General features: G+C 45.2%; 1 protein-coding gene across 4 annotated transcripts in view; it reads left to right on the top strand.

Annotated features, from left to right (window-relative positions):
- Nucleotides 1–17,953, top strand: part of ARHGEF9 (Cdc42 guanine nucleotide exchange factor 9) — a 383,799-nt gene that overhangs the window by 33,476 nt on the left and 332,370 nt on the right. For 3 of the 4 annotated variants that reach the window (XM_075008221.1, XM_075008225.1, XM_075008220.1), the window contains 5 exons: nucleotides 2,684–2,776; nucleotides 3,674–3,781; nucleotides 8,874–9,092; nucleotides 14,586–14,623; nucleotides 15,911–16,051. The gene's annotated coding sequence lies outside the window, so the exon portion shown is untranslated. Of the gene's footprint in view, nucleotides 1–2,683; nucleotides 2,777–3,673; nucleotides 3,782–8,873; nucleotides 9,093–14,585; nucleotides 14,624–15,172; nucleotides 15,289–15,910; nucleotides 16,052–17,953 lie in introns of all 4 variants that reach the window. The other variant, XM_075008222.1, reaches the window with a different exon arrangement.

The raw sequence follows: 17,953 nt of genomic DNA, 5'->3' as shown, positions 1-17,953 counted from the left end.
GGCCGTTTGCAGCCCCTGGGCTGCAGGTTGTCCACCACTGTTGTAGACTTTTGGATAGAGTAAATAGATTGAGCTTCTGAAATCTTTCACTTTCAGGCACGAATCCCAGACTTCAGTTTATTATTCTTTTTCTTTTCTGATCCCTTTTCAGTTTTTCCACACCCTCTCAGAAGTGTGGACCCCAGAACTAGATGCCATCTTCCAGCTCTGTCCCACACTACAGACCTATATCATTGTAACTACACTGCTCAGGAGTGCAAACCATCCACAGGCCTACATGACCTCCCTGGGGAGGTGAATTAACTATGCTGCTAGGAGAACACTCTCCTGTTGGCATAGGAGCATCTGCAATAAGGCATTACAGCAGCACAGCTGTGCCAATGCAGCATGTTAAGTGTAGACTTGCCTTCAGTAATGGGCCCATTAGTGTTGTATCCAGACCTTGGGCTGCTCTAATTTCTCTCAGCCCTGCATGTTGTAGCTCCTGGACATGGAAGGCATCTTAAGCTCCACTTTTCTCCACCTTTAAAACCCTGTGCTCTGATCCCTGTCCAGATCTGACGACAACCCCCTTCCCCCATCCTCTTCAGAAAGAGCTCTGGCAAGGATTGAAAGCGCTTGTCTGGGGCTGGTGCAGAGTTCAGTCAGGCACTCAGTTCTTAGGCTATTGTTCATGACTCCACTTAGGTGCCCAAAGCAAAAGCAAAATAAACCTGTCTCAGCAAGAGAGGAGGGAGGGCAAAACCAGCAGCTCGGAAAGGCTGCTGTGAAGATGCATGGATCAGTGAACAACAGAACAAAGAGGCAGATAAAATAAGACATTAAAAGGTCCATTATGTACTGTTGGGTACAGTACAAACAAAGGCTTTTCAATCAGATAAAAATACACTCTGTACACTGTTGGCTATGGTCACCATACATTCTCTTTTTGGAGGAGGAATGCAAATGAAGCACTGATTTACAAATGTCGCACTTCATTTGAATAATCTCACATGATTGCGGTTCCGGAAGAGACTTTTCCAAAAGCAAAAACAGCCGTGTAGACAGGGTTTCTTCACACAAAAAAACAACAACCCATTTTCAAAAGAAACTTTCTTCCTGAAACAAAATAGGAAGAAGGGTTCTTTAGAAAATTGTTTTTTCTTTCCCCAAAGGAACCTTGTCTACATGACTGTTTTTGCTTTCAGAAAAGTGTCTTCTGGAAACACGGTTGTACAGGATTATGCAAATGAGGCATGAGATTTGTAAATCAGCACTTCATTTGCATTTCGATCTCCCTCATCTGCATTCCTCCTCCAAAAGGGGAATATGGGCGTGCGTGTGTGTGTGTGTGTGTGTGTGTGTGTGTGTTTATGTAAGTGTGTGTGAAAAAAAATATAAAATATTGTGTATTTTGTGCACACATGCAAGTGAATGTCAAAATGAACCAATTGAATAATTTAAATATATTTCTTTTCAAGACTGAGGAGCTAATGGGAGGCTGGAATCCTCCCACCTTTCAAGTGAGGCTCAGGTTAGTTCTGTGTATGTCTCTCTCCCACGCAGCCTCAATGTCCCGCCTTTTTTACTGTTGTAAATTATTCTACCTCCAAATGATGATTTGCGAAACAGAGGCTTCAGAATGTTTTTCTTGTTATGGAAATTGTGCAGATTAGCCACAAAAGCATTGCTTGATTTGTCAGTGGGGCCAACGAGCAGTCTAATGTCAAGAGAATCCCTGGATTCAGGGTGTTTGCAGGCCAGTTCTGAGTTGCTTTAGCAGAGCAAGAGGAAGGCCTGGTAGTGCAGGGGCTAAACAAGGCCTTTTTTGCCCAATTAGCCCCACCCTGTCTCACCTGCAGCCGGTGCCAGGCCTCGGGGGGAGAATAAAAGCAGGGAGGCTAGCTCAGGTAGGGGCTGACCAGAGAAAAGGCAGGAGCTGGTTCTGCTGTCTGATGGGTTGGCCCCAGGAGGACAGAAGACTCCAAACCCTCCCCCAGACACGAAGGGGGAGAACCAGAAGGAAAGCCCCACTGAGGAGAGGGAAAGTGAACTGTTAGAGCCACACCCCAAACAGAAGGGACAGACGTCGGTAAGAGGCTGGAAGTCCTACGCCATGGCTCTCAGTTAACGCCGGCACCGAGGTCACACTGCTGCCCAAGGGACCTGGCCACACAGTTTTGGGTGGGATGAAGGAGAGCTAGATCTGCATGAGCACAAGTGAAGCCTGAGGCTCATTGTCAGAGCCCTGGTGGGTATTGCAGCTCAGGATACATTGCAGTGCATTGGCTAGGTTGTGTGGAGATCTAGAACTGAAATAATGCTAGGGACTATGGAGGACAATATAAGTTGCCCTCACTGATCCCTGAGTTTGGATAGCCTGCATTTGGCCTGGCTGCAGCCAATCGGAGCGGTCCATCACTTGGAAAAGCACAACATTCATTCACAATGTTTTCCCTGTATAATCTCAAATTCGGAATGCAAGCATCGTTCTGAGACTTGGGCAGTTGTCGGATATGGTAATGCACGACTCTTCTCCTTTATCGAGGGAGGCTGCGGAATCTCCCTCGCTGGAGATTTTCAAGAACTGGCTGTACGCACACCTCTTGGGGATGGTTGAGGTGTGTTTGGCCCAGCCTCAGTCTGGGCGGATGGCATAAATGATCTCTGCGTCTCAGTGATTCTCAGCTTATCTGGTTTGCAGGTGAGCACAGTGTGAGAGAGAGGCTGGAGGAACCGGACTGAAAGAGACGATTCTTTTGCTGGGTGATGCTGCCTGGCCCCAGCTCCAGCAGAGGTGGGTGTTGCTGTGTTAGTGCTCAGGCAGTACTTGGTGTCTGTTTGGTTTTTAGACACCACGGTCTTGTCCAGTGGGGCCGACAGCCACCACAGGCCCTGGTGCAAAGTGGGTGGGAGGCCAAGCCCTGCACTCCCAGAAGGGGCAGGGCCAAGGGAGACCACCCTTAGCGCCATCAGGACTGTGGCACTGGATCCCCCTCGGCTGCTACTGGCACTTCAAAGGGGCTCAGAGCTCTGGGTGCTACCACCGATGCCAAAGTAGCATCAGCAATGGCAGCCAGAGCTCCGGGCCCCTTGAAAAGCCAAGCCCTGGAGCAACTACCTTTCCCCCCAGCCTCTGTCAGCAGGCCTGGTCTTGCCTCATTCCTTCAGAAAGCTCTGCTCTCACAGTGTGTTCCCTGATGGGTCAAACTTCACAGTCCCTTTCGAAAACCCAGCATTAACGTTTGGCCAGCCAAAAAGTGTATCCAGAAATGGCCACTCAAGAATGGTGCCTTCAGCAAAAGCCCGTATGTGACGTACAGGCCATGCTTGCTATCTCTTCTGTACATACATCACAGGAAGAACAGGAGAGTGTCCGACTAAGCCATTTCTTGATCTCTGCCTAATTGATATACATAGGGGCAAATTCATTACAGGGAGATACTATAGCTGGCTTTATGGTTTTCGAGTCAGCCCTCAGTCATAGATCAGGGGAGACTGAACAGACCAGTTTTCCTTGGTTCCTTAGTTCCTGTGCATACAAGCCTCCATTTGAACCCTTATGTCAGTGTCCCTGCTGGGAATCTTGAACCCTCTTCTGAACCATCTGGAGCTGGTCAGTGTTCGAGATAGAATGTCACCTTCTAGAGTTAGGTCTGCTAGTAACTCCTCCACTCTCTGTGATCTCATTCAGGACTCGGGTGGACATGTGTCTTGATGAGGAAGCTGGGAGGAACCCCTTGGAGCAGGATTTTCTCGCCATTGAGCAAATATGTGAGGCAATACGGAACATAGTATCAGGGTAAGCCAGCACTATGCACGTTGTGTAAACTGAAGATGGGCTGAGGTGTGCAATGGGTTTTGATAACTCCAGGATTTGAGGTAGGTGGGTCAAAATGTTTCCAAGGCTTCTGAAGTCAGATTTAGTTTTGGACCATCTTTCATTTAAAGCAGGTATTGGTGAGGGCCAAGAGCTGGAAGCTGAAGCTAGGAGCATTCACACTAGAAATACAAAACAAATTTGTATGTCAATTAGCCCCAGGATTATTTAGCAAAAAATGAGGGGGACTTTCCATCACTTGTGTCTTTAAATGACACTGGCTGTCTTTTCTCAATCTCCGTCGTAGCCCAGTCTGAACGGGTGGAGATAAAATTTGGTGGCCTCAAGTTATACAGAAGGGCAGACTGGATAACTCTGTAGACAGTCCCCCTGTCCTTAACAGATATGAATCTACTTTTTGCTAGGCTCTTCAGGAACCAGGACAATTAATCCTTTTACCTGCTCTCTCTCCTGCTCAAAGTGCAAATGGAGCCCAATCTCTTCAGAAGGAAGGGCTCGTTATGGTCTGGACTATTTGGAGGGATAAGTAAAGGGGAAGGCATGTGCTAGAATCTCCAAAGTTGCCCCTCTACCTTTCTCTCCTAAGACCTCACATCAGTTTTACTTGCTCCTTTGCCTGAGGGAGATTAGGATTTGCTCCAGAGCCCATCAGAAATAATCCTGTCCAAAGGGAACACATTTCACTTTCTCAGAGAACAGGTTGTACTGTGTATCTGGGGCTCCCAGGCTCCATCGTGGTGGTAGGACCTTGGATCCCCTACGCTCTCCTGCCACAATGAGACCTTTGTCTTGTCCATTCTCTTGGGGAGCTCTCATTCCACAGATGGTGCTGTCTGGAAAATTCTCCTTGGAGCCATTTCACGTTATAGTGTTGGAAATTTATACTGTTCTCAGCGTGCAAGTTTGTACCGGTAGCTGTGCTGCTTAAAGTAGGTCAAGAACTGAACACGTGCTGAAGGAAGTATGACAAAAGGGCAGGTGAGGCAAGATTCTGACACTCAAGGGAAAACACAGCACCCTTTCTACTCTCCAGTTAATTCAAAGCAGCAATGAGCACCATAGGCGCACGGACGCTTCCTAGCATGTTGGATGTGCCTGGTGGTGGGCATGACTTTGGGAGGGGCCAGCACTCCTCCTGTATTACACCTCTGTTACAGGGAGGTTGCCAAAAGCTCTCCCAAGCGGCTCAGCTTCTAACCGATGACCAAAGTGAGCTCAGGAAGGAAGAAAAGTGGAAGGTGCAAAGACATGCCAAATGTGAAATGGCACCTGCCATCTTTTTATTGTTGTCACATGTTGTCTTAGTACATAGGTTCCCAACCTGGGGTGTGTGCCCTCCTTCGGGGGGTGGGCGTGAAGAAATTCCAGGGGGGCGTGATGTGACCCAGCTGCCCTCCCCTGTCAATTCCCCTCACCACAAGAAAGAGCCTGTGTTGGCATTACCTCCTGCAAAAATGGAGTTAGTGCCAGCTTTCTGCTTCATGTGGGGGCAAATCCCACAGCTGCGCGCCATATCTGGCATCTCAGGAAGCATGTGCGCTGCTGCCTCTCCCGAAACAGCCAGTGTATTTCCTGAAAAGCCAGGTCTTGTTGCCCATGGGTGACTTCCTCCCACCTGCTGCCTTCCTACATGGGGCGTGGAAGGCAGGGGATGGAAGTCCCGGGTCCGCACCAGCTCCAACTGCTCAGGCAGCACACGGCTGTCATGGGGAGTTATGAGCTTCTGAAGTTATGAAAACAATTTCCGGCTTTTTTTTTTTTTTTTTAATGAAAATAGACTTTCATGGGAAAAATTGTTGGTGTATGCACAGACAGTGCTCTAGCGACACTTGGCTGTCCCTCTGGATTTGTGACATTGGTGAAAGAAAAAAATCCAGCCTTAACCAGAACTCGCTGCATCCGACACAGACAAGTGTTGGCTGCTAAAACCCTTCTAGATGGTCTACGTGACTTATTGAATTTGGCCATCAAAATTGTCAATTTTGTGAAGAAAAAGTGCTTTAAATACAAAACTTTTTGCAGCTTTTTGCGTGGATTTGGAAGCAGATTATAGATGGATCTTGAAAATTGGTTTTCAGATTATATACCACAACTGAGCAGAAACCACTTGATTATGTGTATTTCCCAGATCGTGATTTGTTGACATTTTATATCGATATTCACTCCCCACTCCCCGAGAGTAAATATTATCAGCCCAGTGTTTTTTGTACAGAGAAAGAAGCAAGCATGCCTATTGTTGACTGGATGAGACCGCTGGAGGAACAGCTAACCAATGAGAAGTCTCCTTGGGCTTTTGAGAGTTTTGTGGTGTTCCGGACCTGGGGGCCTTCTAGATGCTGAAAGGCTGCTGAATGCTGTGACTGATAGCTTCTCAGAAAAACATGTCAAGGAGAATCCAGAGCATGGGTTTGCTCCAGTCCCTGTGTTCACCATGCTAGTAATAGCTAGATACACAGCAACTCAGTGAGATTGTTTCCCAGCAAGGTAGTGAAGTTATTACAAGGGAATGCTTCTTTGTTTTTCCACTCTGCATTTCTGGATCCTGAGTCTCTCTCCTACCACCTTGCCAGAATACAGCAATCTTCAGGGGCTAGATATGGGCTCTGGAGATGCACAGTGCATGTTAGTGTTCTCTTGGAACTGGAGGATTGGGGTGATGTAGAGGGATTTTTAGTTCTGGGTAATGGAAGCCCAGGGCAGTGTGTGTGGGAGGGTGGGAGGAGGGAAGGGAACAGAGTCCGTGGCGTAGGTGTGGAAAAGACGCAAGGGAGGTTCTTTAATGCCCTGGAGAAGGCCTGAGTCCCTAATGGAGTGGGGAACCTGTGCTAAAGCCCAATGAAAAGCAGACTGTACAATACCTTTACCTTCCCCCAGGCGAAGGGCTGATATTGTCCCTGCAAGGTGTGTGTTGAAGCATTTATTGCTGAGAGGTTTCCCATTTTAATCTACTTGCAGGCTGTAAAATGGCTCATACACAAAGTGAATGAGTGAAGTGAGCATGGGACAGGTTCTCGCACAGGGACTGCACCAAGCATTCTCGTGAGTCAGATACCCAAGTGGCTACTGGGCCAGCTTCCCATGCTCCTGAGTGTTCTTTTAGCAAGTTTATTCCTGCAGCCATTGTTTGGTTGCAGTGACAGAGGGTCTCGCGCTTTGTGCTTCATGGCACAAATTGATCAGCAGATGGAATCAGGAATACAGCTCCCCCTGTTCCTTACCCACTCAGCATTGCCAGTCTGACCAGGTGCATAATTGGATGGCATTTTATCTTGACCTGAAGCTTATCTATCAGCCCTCACTAGCCCGAGGAAGGACATTGACCTAGAACTAATGTTTCTTTCTCCATACAGCAAACCCCATCCCCCTTCCCATGTCATTTAACAGCTCACTTTAAGTGGAGTGCCTGGGGAATGTATTCATTCAATAAGCTTCTTTCTGTAACAGTGAGATGTTTTTGTTGAGCTCCTTTGGTAAAATGGTTCTGAGGGAACATTTTAAGGCGATGGATTGTGACATACATTTAAAATCGTATCTGATCTTGAGTATAAACAGATTCTCTGTGACTTTAATGTTCACATGCACGACTGGCTTGGTCTTGCATCAGAGGAAACCTCCTGACGATGCTTCTTTGCAGTTGTGGTATGTACTTTACTCCAGACAGGATCAGAGAAGAATCTACTTGTTCCTAGCCCTTGTCTGGAGGGGTAAGTGGAAGATTTCAGCTCCATGTCTTATCAAAGGGAGCTAAAAACTGTTTGAATACTTCAAATCTCTCTCCTGGTCTGCACTCTGGGCTCCTGACCCCTCCTACCAGCTCTCCCCTTGAAGTGAAACAGGGACCTGTGCATCCAGTGCCCTCTCTCAGAGCCTCCCTCAGCCCCATCTCCTGCTTGACCTCACACCATCTTAACCGTTATCTCCCTCATCTCACACAAAAGTGTGGATTTCAGATCTGTTCCTGGTCCTCAGCACCGAATTCACTAAAGTCCTTAAGCACATGCTTCACTTCAAGAACATGTGTAACCCCTTTGGTTCTGATGTTTAAAATTAGGCACATGCTTCACTACCTTGCTGAATCAGGGACTCAGTTCTTCCTTTTGACTGACCTGTCAGAAGTCTTCTTTCTGGTGATGCTAGCTAGGGATGGACTCTCGGGTTTGGTTTTCTGCTGTGCTGCGCTATTCAGATTTCCTACACTAACCTCTTAGGTTCAGAGCTGTCCCAGAAAACATTGCCCTCACCTGCCTCTGGGGAAAGCCTCCGAACTTATATTAACTGAAGATGACAGCTGGTCCAGCGTAGTTTTTCAAATGTCTTAAAACAACATGGTGGATCTCAGAATGACAGCAGATTGTCTCGTGCTAGTGAGGAGGGAGGAGAATAGTTGCAGAATCAGTCTGAGATTCGAGTTTTGTAGTTGCAGGATGGTTTGCTCCTGTCTGTTGGGCAGGGTTGCGGGGGGGGGGGGGGGGTGAGACAAAATATGAGGCACGCATGTTTGAGATACCTCATGTTCTCCTGCTCCCAGCAGCATTTGTAGTAATGACAGTGGATAAACTGCCTTCTTGTTAACAGCATGTTAGAGGCATGATGCAGTGGCATGTGTACTGGACTGGGAAGCGGGAGAGCTGGGTCCTAATTTGTGATCTGCCTCCTACTTGCATGTGGTGAGGGGCAGGCCCACATATTTTCAAGGCCCAAAGAGACCATTCTGTTCAGTTCAGAACCAAAATTTTCAAAATTCACCAGTGATTTTTGCGGTGCCTCGATTTTTGAGGTATAAAACCTGAGGCCTCTCGGACTTGCCCCCGAATGGGTACCCAGTACCTCTGAAAACCAGGCTCAGGGCATCACTGGCTGGGCAGCCAAAAACTTGGAAATCCAAGCTAGTGGCTACTTCTGAACATTCAGTTCTAAGCCTCCCTGTGACTCATTATTCCTTAGCTTTAAAATAGGGCTAATGAATCTGAGCAGCCTTTGTGAAGCACTGAGAGAGGCAGCCATAAAAAGTGTTATATAAGTGCTGAGCTCATTATGGTTTGTTTCCCTGCAGGTTTGTTTCTTGTCAAGGCAGGCTCCTGCTTACGCCTCTGTGTTCTGAGGCTGTCCTCAATGTGAATCATGGGTGGAACTAGAGAAGGAGCGTGTGACGTGCCAGGGTGCAGGCAGGAGTCGAGAACCCAGAGAGGCTCACGCCATTGAAGTAGAGGGACGTCCTTTCTTAGTGATCACCTGCAAGCGACACGGATAGTCAGCATCAGCGCCTGGTGTGGTGAGTACCTCAGGATCAATGTACGTAACAGCAGTGACAACTCTGCAATATGCACAAAGTCTTGTGGACATTGATCAGCACCAGTGACAAGTGCTGTGGTCAGCTTCTGCCTCAAGAGTTGAGTCTATTTTTCTCTCTCCCCATGTTTCACCATCCTCAATAATCTGACCTCCTCTTGGTTTAACATGGGTTACCCAGACCCTCCCCTTGTGAGGACGGGGGCTGTTATTAAGATATGTCTGATAACGTTACTTGTTCCAAAAATCTTGATCTATGTTTTTCTCACCAAAAAATTCAATTGACCTATTGAGAGGGGGTTTAAAAAAAAAAAAGAAAGTAACAATGGCCAGTCATGGATGACCCCATGTGTTAATGATTGTGATTCAGCAAGTTATTCCAGAGCAGGGTGCTCCTCTATCACTCTCCCTGCACACCCTCATACACACATCATTCTCATCTTTTCATAAGCCAATGGATGGGGAGACTGACTGTTCAGCTGGAGCCTGAATAGAAACAACAGATTGTTGCCGTCCCAGCTCACTCCACGGCGATGGCATTCGCTTTGCCTGCAGCAGAAGGGCAGCTTGCATAGATGATCAAAAGCAAAACATTGCATGGCAATAAATCCCCAGTGCATGATTTAATCAAAATAAGTGAAGCCTATGACTCATAGACACCAGGCGGTTTCCTGCATGAATGGGGCCTGATTCAGGGAGAGAGTGGACTTGCCTGACATTAAACATATGAGCAGTCCTTTATTCCTTCACTCATGTATGTAAAGCCAGGCCTGTGCTTAAGTATCTTGCTGAACTAGGGTCCTAGCCTGGTTTGATCTGAGACCACAGGCCGGGATCACATGAGTTTGATTCCTGTCTTTGACATCTTTGATTCTTTTACATCTCATAAATAGTCCTGTTATGACTGGACTTCTGATCACAGCTGAGCCCAAGTGGTAAAAAAGGAGCACAATATGGAAAAACAAAGCAAGATGGGGAAATGTTAACCAAAGTTTCCAAACCCCATCCAAAGGTTCAGTATGTATTTGAATTCCAGATGTAGGTTTGTTTGATGCTCTCTTATACGAAATGGCAACCGTATATTTTCAGCTTGATTGAAGTTGACTTTGGATTAAAGAAAATATAAAATAATAGAAATGTAGGGTTGGGAGGGACCTTAAGAGGTCATCTAGTCCAGTCTTCTGCACTGAGGCAGGGCCAAGATAACCCTAGGTCATCCCTCATAGGAGGTTTGTAAGAACTGGTCAGGCAAACACCTATGATACAGATTCCACAACCTCCCTTAGTAACTTAGTCCAGCCTAACTATACTGTATTTGTGGTTAGAATTTTCCCCTAATATCTGCCCTAAATATCCTTTGCTGCATGTTAAGCCCATTATTTGTTGTGCTACCTTCAGTGGACATGGAGAACAATCATTCCCATTCTTTTTTGCAACCCTTAAGAAATTTGAAGACAGTTATCAAGTTCCCCCCTCATTCTTCTTTTGTCAAGACCAAACATGTCAAGTTTTTATTATCCTTACCTCATTGCTCAAGTTTTCTAAACCTTGTATCATTTTTGTTGCTCCTCTCTGGATTCTCTCCAATTTCTTCCTTAAAATGCTGGCACCCAAAATTGGATGGGATGATTTGCTTCCTGCATCTTTCATACAACTCTCCCTTCATACATTCCAGAATATTAACCTTGCAACTGCATGACATTGTTGATTCATAGCCAGTTAGTGGTCCCTATACCCCCCAGATCCTTTTCAGAAGTATTGTCACCTAGACAGATATTCCCCAGTTTGTGGTTGTATGTCTGTTGCCTTCCTAAGAGAAGTACCTTGAACTTGTCTGTATTGAATTTCATCTTGTTGATTTCAGCTCAATACTATAACTTGTCAAGTTTGCTTTGAGTTGTAATCCTGTCCTCCAAAGTCCTAGCAACCTTCTCCACTTGCTGTCATCTGCAATTTTTATAAGCCTATTCTCATTTCAGTTATCCGAATCCACAATGAAAATATGGAATAGTACCAGACCCAGGACTGACCCATTGGTAGCTCCTTGTAATTTGATCTCAAACCATTGATAACTACTCTTTGAATACCATATTTCAAGTAGTTGTGTACCTCACCTTTTATTAATTTCATCTAGACCATATTTCCCTACTTTGTTTGAGAATGTCTTGGGGATTCTGTCTTAATAAAATCAAGGTAAATCATATTAAGTAAATCCTGTCACTAGCCAATACCTCTAAAAGAAGGAACTTAAGTTCACTTGGTATGATTTATTATTAACCAATCCATGTTGGCTTTTGCTTATTACAGTTCGCTAAGTAAATTGCATATATATGTGGTGGTTAACAAATCAATTCAGTATCTCTCCAGGTTTCTGACTTAGGCCGATTGGTTTTTCATTTCTCCGGACCTCATTTTCCTTTATAAGATAGGTACTGGGTATGCCCTTCTCCAGCCATCGGCACTCCACCTGTTCTCCCGGTGTTCCCAGAACCCCTGGGTCCCATGTATTGTGGGGCACAGTGGAGTCCTGGCAACTAGCAGGAAGCCTGCCACTGGCAGTGGGGGGTCACTCTGGGGATCAGGATTGGTTGAAGAGGTGGAACCATCCCTCCACTTACTGGCAGCAGGAAATAGAGTAATATGGATGGGAACTGGAGGAATGTTGTGGGCTGGGGCTGATTTGCTCTTCTTTCCACCACCACCGGTGAGTGTGTGGTTGAACCTGACTCCTGCTGCGAACACCAAGCACTCACCAATCCCCTGGGCCACATCACCTGGGGAGAGGTTATATGAAGGGGTGGAGTGGGGTTGATACAGAGCAGGAATGGGAAGAGGCAGGGTTTGGGGTACAGGGGTTGTCCCAGCCCTCCCCCTGTCCCAACCACCACGCTAGGGGTGGCTCTTCCTGAAGGTAATCTATAACAGTTCCTGGATTTCTTCAGCTAGCTCCATTAATACTCTCGGATGAATGCCATTAGGTCCTGCCAATATAAACACATATTTTATCTAATTCTTCAACCTGTTCATTCCCTATTCTGGCTTCTCTTCTTTCTCCCTTGTTGTTAGTATTAATTGTTGTAACTATCGAGTTACAATCAAGCTCTTTGAATTTGAATGAAGACTGAAGCAAAATATACAATATATACAAAATATACAAATATACAAAATAAATACCTCAGTCTTCTTGATGTCATCCATTATTAGCTGTCCTTCCCCACCAAGCAGGGGATCTAGACTTTCCCTCATTCTTCTTTTGCTCATAGTGAATTTATAGAGCCTCTTCTTGTTGCCTTTTATGTCTCTTGAATGGATGAAAGAATTCTCTTAGAAGGGAAGCACATGTGCATATCCCCTTTGTACAAGCTGCAGCTACTCTGAGAGCACAATGGCTACTCTCTGCTATACAGTGATAAATCTTTGAAATAAGTAGACCTATAGAATCCAGAAGACAAACCTACGATTCCATAGACAAATACATTACAGTTGTGGGTGTGCAGCAAGGAAAGGGCTGGTGAAAGGAGGAGACAGAAGGGGTATGTAGTAGCATCTAGGTTAGTGGTGTCCAATGAGAATTCAAAGATTGCCACACTTGTGGTTGTCATTCCTCCATATTCACCACAGCCTGCCCAGCCACTCTAACTAAATGCTCCCCCTCAGAGACAGGCACTCCCAGCCCCACATTCTAAATCAATGCTGGTGACTTGCCAGGGCAGCTGGGGGCCACCACCTCTGGGGCCACCAGAGCTGTTGCTGCCATGGCCACCACATGCTTCTCCCACCAAGCAGTGGGGCGCATGCACGGAGTAGGCAGACAGAACTCCTCATGTGCAGCTCTAGGAGGAGCCATCTGTAAAGTCTCCAAGAGCTACATGCTGCTCCAGAGCTGGAATTGCCACACTGCTGTGTTCTGTTTGCCGCATGTGGTAAGTGGTGAACGTATTTGACACCACAGATATAGGTGCTCCAGCAGTGGATTAAGACTCTCTTATGCAATGTGCCATGCAAACAAAATGTCCTTGCCCCCCCCCTCAAATAATTAAATTTGGTATGCAACTCTAACTGAAAGTCAGTGGATGTTGGGGGGGCAGGCGCTAACTCATTTGAAGATATTTCTAACAAAGGTAATAAAAATGAGGGATGAGGTCAATTAAACAAACTCTCTGTTGGAGCAATGCTGTAATGTGTAAATGCAATGCAAACTGGATACCTCTAGAGGAAGTCTGAGGAAGGTGTCAGGAGGAAAGATGAGGGTGATAAGAGGGAAAAGCTGTTAGATTAGGTGAGTTTTCCTGAATAAAGAACGCACCTTATGGCTTCTGTATGCTTGTTTACTCGGCAAAAATACAAACCATGAAAAGATTCTGGGACCAGGATGGGGTTAAGATTTTTTGGGGGTGGAAGGAAGCACACCTTTATCTTATGAGATTTAGAAATGGCATCAAATTGAGACCCTAGATCTGAACCTTCTTAAACACTGAGGAAGTTTGGTTACCAGCCGGATGGGCCCCACTCTGTACCTTCTACAAATAAAAAGGCAAAGAATTTTTGTTGGCTAGGAATAACAGCTTATGCACTGCTATTGGTCACTCCTTCCTGTAGACCGGGGTGGGCAAAATCACAACTGGGGCTGGATCTGACCTGCTAACCATTTCTCTTCAGCCCACCCAGCTGATTAGCAGAGTGTGTGTACTTACAGCCACCAGCATGTGTTCAGCTGCCCCCTTGCACCTTGTTCTGTCTGCGGCCAAGCTGCTCCTAGGATTTTCCTGCTAGCTGGGCAGAGCAGAAGGGGGTGGAGGGGAAAAGGTAGCACTGAAGTCAGTGTTTCCCAGCCTCTGAATGCCATCTCTGCAGAGCAGGGATCAGGGAGAGGGAGACACCATCCATGCTTCAGACTGGAGCAGCTCCACTGTGTAAGTGACTCACTCAGGAGTGCAGAGTAGGGGAGGGAGGAGACAACAGAGGAGGACAGATTTCCCTTACAGACATAGGGTGGCTTCTCTCAGAAATGTACCCAGCAGCAGTCAGCACACACTCTGTGTCACTGTTACACATAACCAGTCTGTTCCACACTCACACAGTCAGCGTCACCTATACTGCAGCACACACTCAATCTGTGTCACGTCTGTCTCTCTCTCTCAAAGCGTTTCTCTTTCATGCTTGCACACTCTTTGTCTCTCTCCGTAGCCCCCAGCCCCACACGTGCTGCCCAGGACCCTGCCCCTTTGGGGGAGGGGATAGAACCAGTCCACGATCAGTACCAAAATTCATGGAGTGGCCCCTCTGTGTAAAATTGTCCATCTCTGCTATAGACACTGTACCCATAACTGGGAAGTAGTGAGGCTGATTTAACTGCAGAAGCACAGACATGTCTCTGATGCCTGAATCACACCAGAAAACTTGTTTGCCTTTCCAAATGCTGTTAATGCCCCTATATTCTGCTTTTTATTTCCTTTATTTTTTTTTCTCACTTCAGGAACATCAAAGGAATGGCGCTCAGACAGCACCAGAAAGGTACGGTGTAATTTTAAGAGGCATAAAGGGAAAAGGTGGCTCAAGAAAGAGTGGGATGAAAAATCAATCCCAAGTTGTTAAACTTGCGGAAGAAGGGCATGCATGAAGTTGGTGAACATGGGTTGTTGGCACATGGGCTCGAACCTGGGACCTTAGGGGCTAAAGGCACGAGCCTGAGTCAAGACGCTCTTAGCTGAAGCTGTAGCACAGATTTCACGCTCCCTACAGGTCTCGGGGCCTCTGGGTTACACATGGAAGGAGGGACTCCACACAGTACAAGAGCATGGTATAGACTAAACAAGAAACAATACTTATTTTCTGATAATGTGTTAATTAACTCATTCTAACACCATTTTAAATGACTTTTTCCACCTAGCATTACCAGGGCAGGTTGTATTATCTGGTCACGGTCAACCTAGGCTCCACCCTCATCCCCAAGGCAGCTGTAAGATTAGGGAGGGTTCCAGAGTATGATAGTTGTTATAGGAGCTCTAGTAAATTCACTTGCAATATTTTGAAGTCATTAAACTTCATTTAAACTCTCCTCAGAGCCACAGGAAGCTGCCAACTCTTAAAGAGTTTGAAGCAACACAATATATTGGCCCCACATTCACTTGAAAGTGGACCAGAATTCATGCAAAATGGAGCTCAAGGTCAGACAAAAGGTTTGCCTCTCTTTTGACAAATCTAAGACAAGATTCAGAAAGAAGCTCACCTGGGCTTGTAGTTTATTTGCCCTGTGAGACCCATAATCCTCTGTCTGTGAGAACAAAAAAAGCAGTAAAGTAGTACTTTAAAGACTAACAAAATAATGTATTAAGTGATGAGCTTTCATGGGACACACCCACTTCTTCAGACCATAGCCATACCAGAAAAGACTCAGTATTTAAGGCATAGAGAACCAAAAATAGTGATCAAGGTCTGTGAGAAGAATTACTAGGGTTAATATTAGGGGAACTGGCAATTCAATTTGTGGTTTTAGAGGGGAGGGATAGTTCTGTCATTTGAGCATTGGTCTGCTAAACTCAGGGTTGTGAGCTCAATCTTTGAGGGGGTCATTTAGGGATCCAGGGCAAGTAGATTAAAAAAAGTCTGTCAGGGATGATGATAGGTCCTGCTATGAGTACAGGGGACCAGACTCAATGACCTTTGAAGGTCCCTTCCAGTTCAAAGAGAGCTTTCTATGGGACACCAGAATTGAGTGTCAGAAAATGTGAACACTGTGCTATGGATTTAGGGGCTCTTCTGATATTTGTTATTATTGGTCTCTCAAACTGTTTTCAACAGATTTTAGCCTTCCACTGAAGCTTTAAAAAGTTTCCATTCCTTCTGATTCTAAGGAAGACTTTTGACTCTGAGTCAATGGAGTGGTGCAATCTTGCCCTGCAAAGAGTATGTGGTTAAACAGCTGCCACGTCACCTCCAAAGGTGAGTGTATTTCACTGGTGGATAAAGTGAGGTATAGTTTATATGTAAAGGGACTGTTCCTACAACCCACGACTGTGCCTTTTAGTTCTGTTAGACTGTAGATTTGAGGCCTGGTCCTGCAAATCTTATTCACATATAAATAAGATAACCTTATGAGTGGAGCCTACTCATGTTAGTAAAGATTGGCTCCAGAGGATGCAGACTTGCTTGCCTTACTCACCTGAGGAAGTAGGACTGAAAAATGGAACAAGATTCGACCCATAGTTTGTGAACTATGAGGGATGAAAGTCCCTATTTTTGAGGCTGATCCTGCAAACACTTACTCACCTGAACAGTATCCTAGACTCTCAAGGGACCACTTGTATGTAAGGTTTACTCACAGAGGTAGGGATTTGCTCTAAAATGTGCACAGTGATTTCTGTTTACATAGTCAAGATTCACAAGCAGCTACCACTTAAACGGTATGGGAGAGACGACAGTTATTTTCTGTATGGAGGCTAGGGAAACATTGTAGTAACTTGGGTACAACTGTAAGTTAGCAGTTGATAAATGAACAAGAATGATCCTGTCTGCTCTGAGGTCCATAGAAAAACTCACATTTTTAGTGAAAAAGAAACTTGAGTGAAAACAGACCCTTTCTGTTACCAGTCATTTCATTATTAATAATCTTTTACTGGTCCAATCATATGAAAAAGTTTTAGCAGCTCTCTAAATACAGTCAAAGGTTCTGTAACATTTCTGCAGTACAACATAAACTTTGCAAGTTGTTTCTTGTTAGCTGCAACTGGAGGACTGTATCCTGTGCTATACTGGGACCCTTCGATTCCCAGTGAAGTGCTGGGTTACTTAATCTGATGTAACTGAAAAATTATGATGGGTGGGGAAGCAGGGGAATGAACTCTTACCTCCTATAATTAATAACCTGGTCTGTGTTATACAGGAAGTCAGAGCAGGTGATCATAATGTTCCTTTCTGGTAACAATGTATAAATCCAGATTTTCATCTGATGTACATTGTTGTAACACCATCAAAGTCAATGAAAATATGTGGATATATCTCAGCTGAGAATGTTGCCCTATAACAAATATATGAAATGCTCATGAACCACAGTTTAGTTAGTTCCAAATCACTCATTAGTCATTGCCAGTGATAGGAGCATTGGGAATTTTACTGTGAAACTGGCCTCACATGAAATGAATATGTGGTTGGCTGATGGACTGTACTAATTACTATTCTAAAAAGAAGTCCTGCTGACCCTTGCAACTTCTTGCTCTACTATCTGCTTAATACTTGATGAGGGTGGGCACATACCAGTGTTGCTGATTCAGTTTTTTGTTTGTTTGTTTTGCTTGTCTTATGATATGTTGTGGTTTTTTAAAAGTCCCAGCTCCTGGAATCATTTGATTACTTCAGAATTACAGCTTTCATTAACAACAAAAACAACCCCAAACCAGTCTGAACACTTAATGTTTGCAAAGATAAACCAACAAACAGAAGCCTGAAGACTTAAAAGCTAGAAGGTAAACCTACAAAACCTGAACATTCAACCCCTCATGATCTTTGCCAACTCCAACTCTTAAAAAAATCGTGATTTTGGATAATCACACGCACACCTGTACTCCTACAAGGACACAACATTGGTTCTATTAAGCTTGTAATAGACTTTGTCCTGTTCTATATGGATCTAAATTTAGACTTAGTGAAAAGCAACTTTTACATGCCTCGTTAGAATTTTCTGTTTCTACTGCAAATTTTAAAAACAAAACACATATAAGAAATGCTTTCCTGCATTTTTAGTCCAGCCTTCAGCTTGTGTACTAATGCATGAAGACCTAAAAGTGAAATTGTCTAGAAACTGATCATAATCCTTAGTCAAATCAAATGATGTATTTTCATTGATCA

Source organism: Carettochelys insculpta, chromosome 13, assembly GCF_033958435.1.
Source record: "Carettochelys insculpta isolate YL-2023 chromosome 13, ASM3395843v1, whole genome shotgun sequence".
Classification (NCBI taxonomy): domain Eukaryota; kingdom Metazoa; phylum Chordata; order Testudines; family Carettochelyidae; genus Carettochelys; species Carettochelys insculpta.
This window is presented reverse-complemented; position numbering and strand designations above follow the sequence as displayed.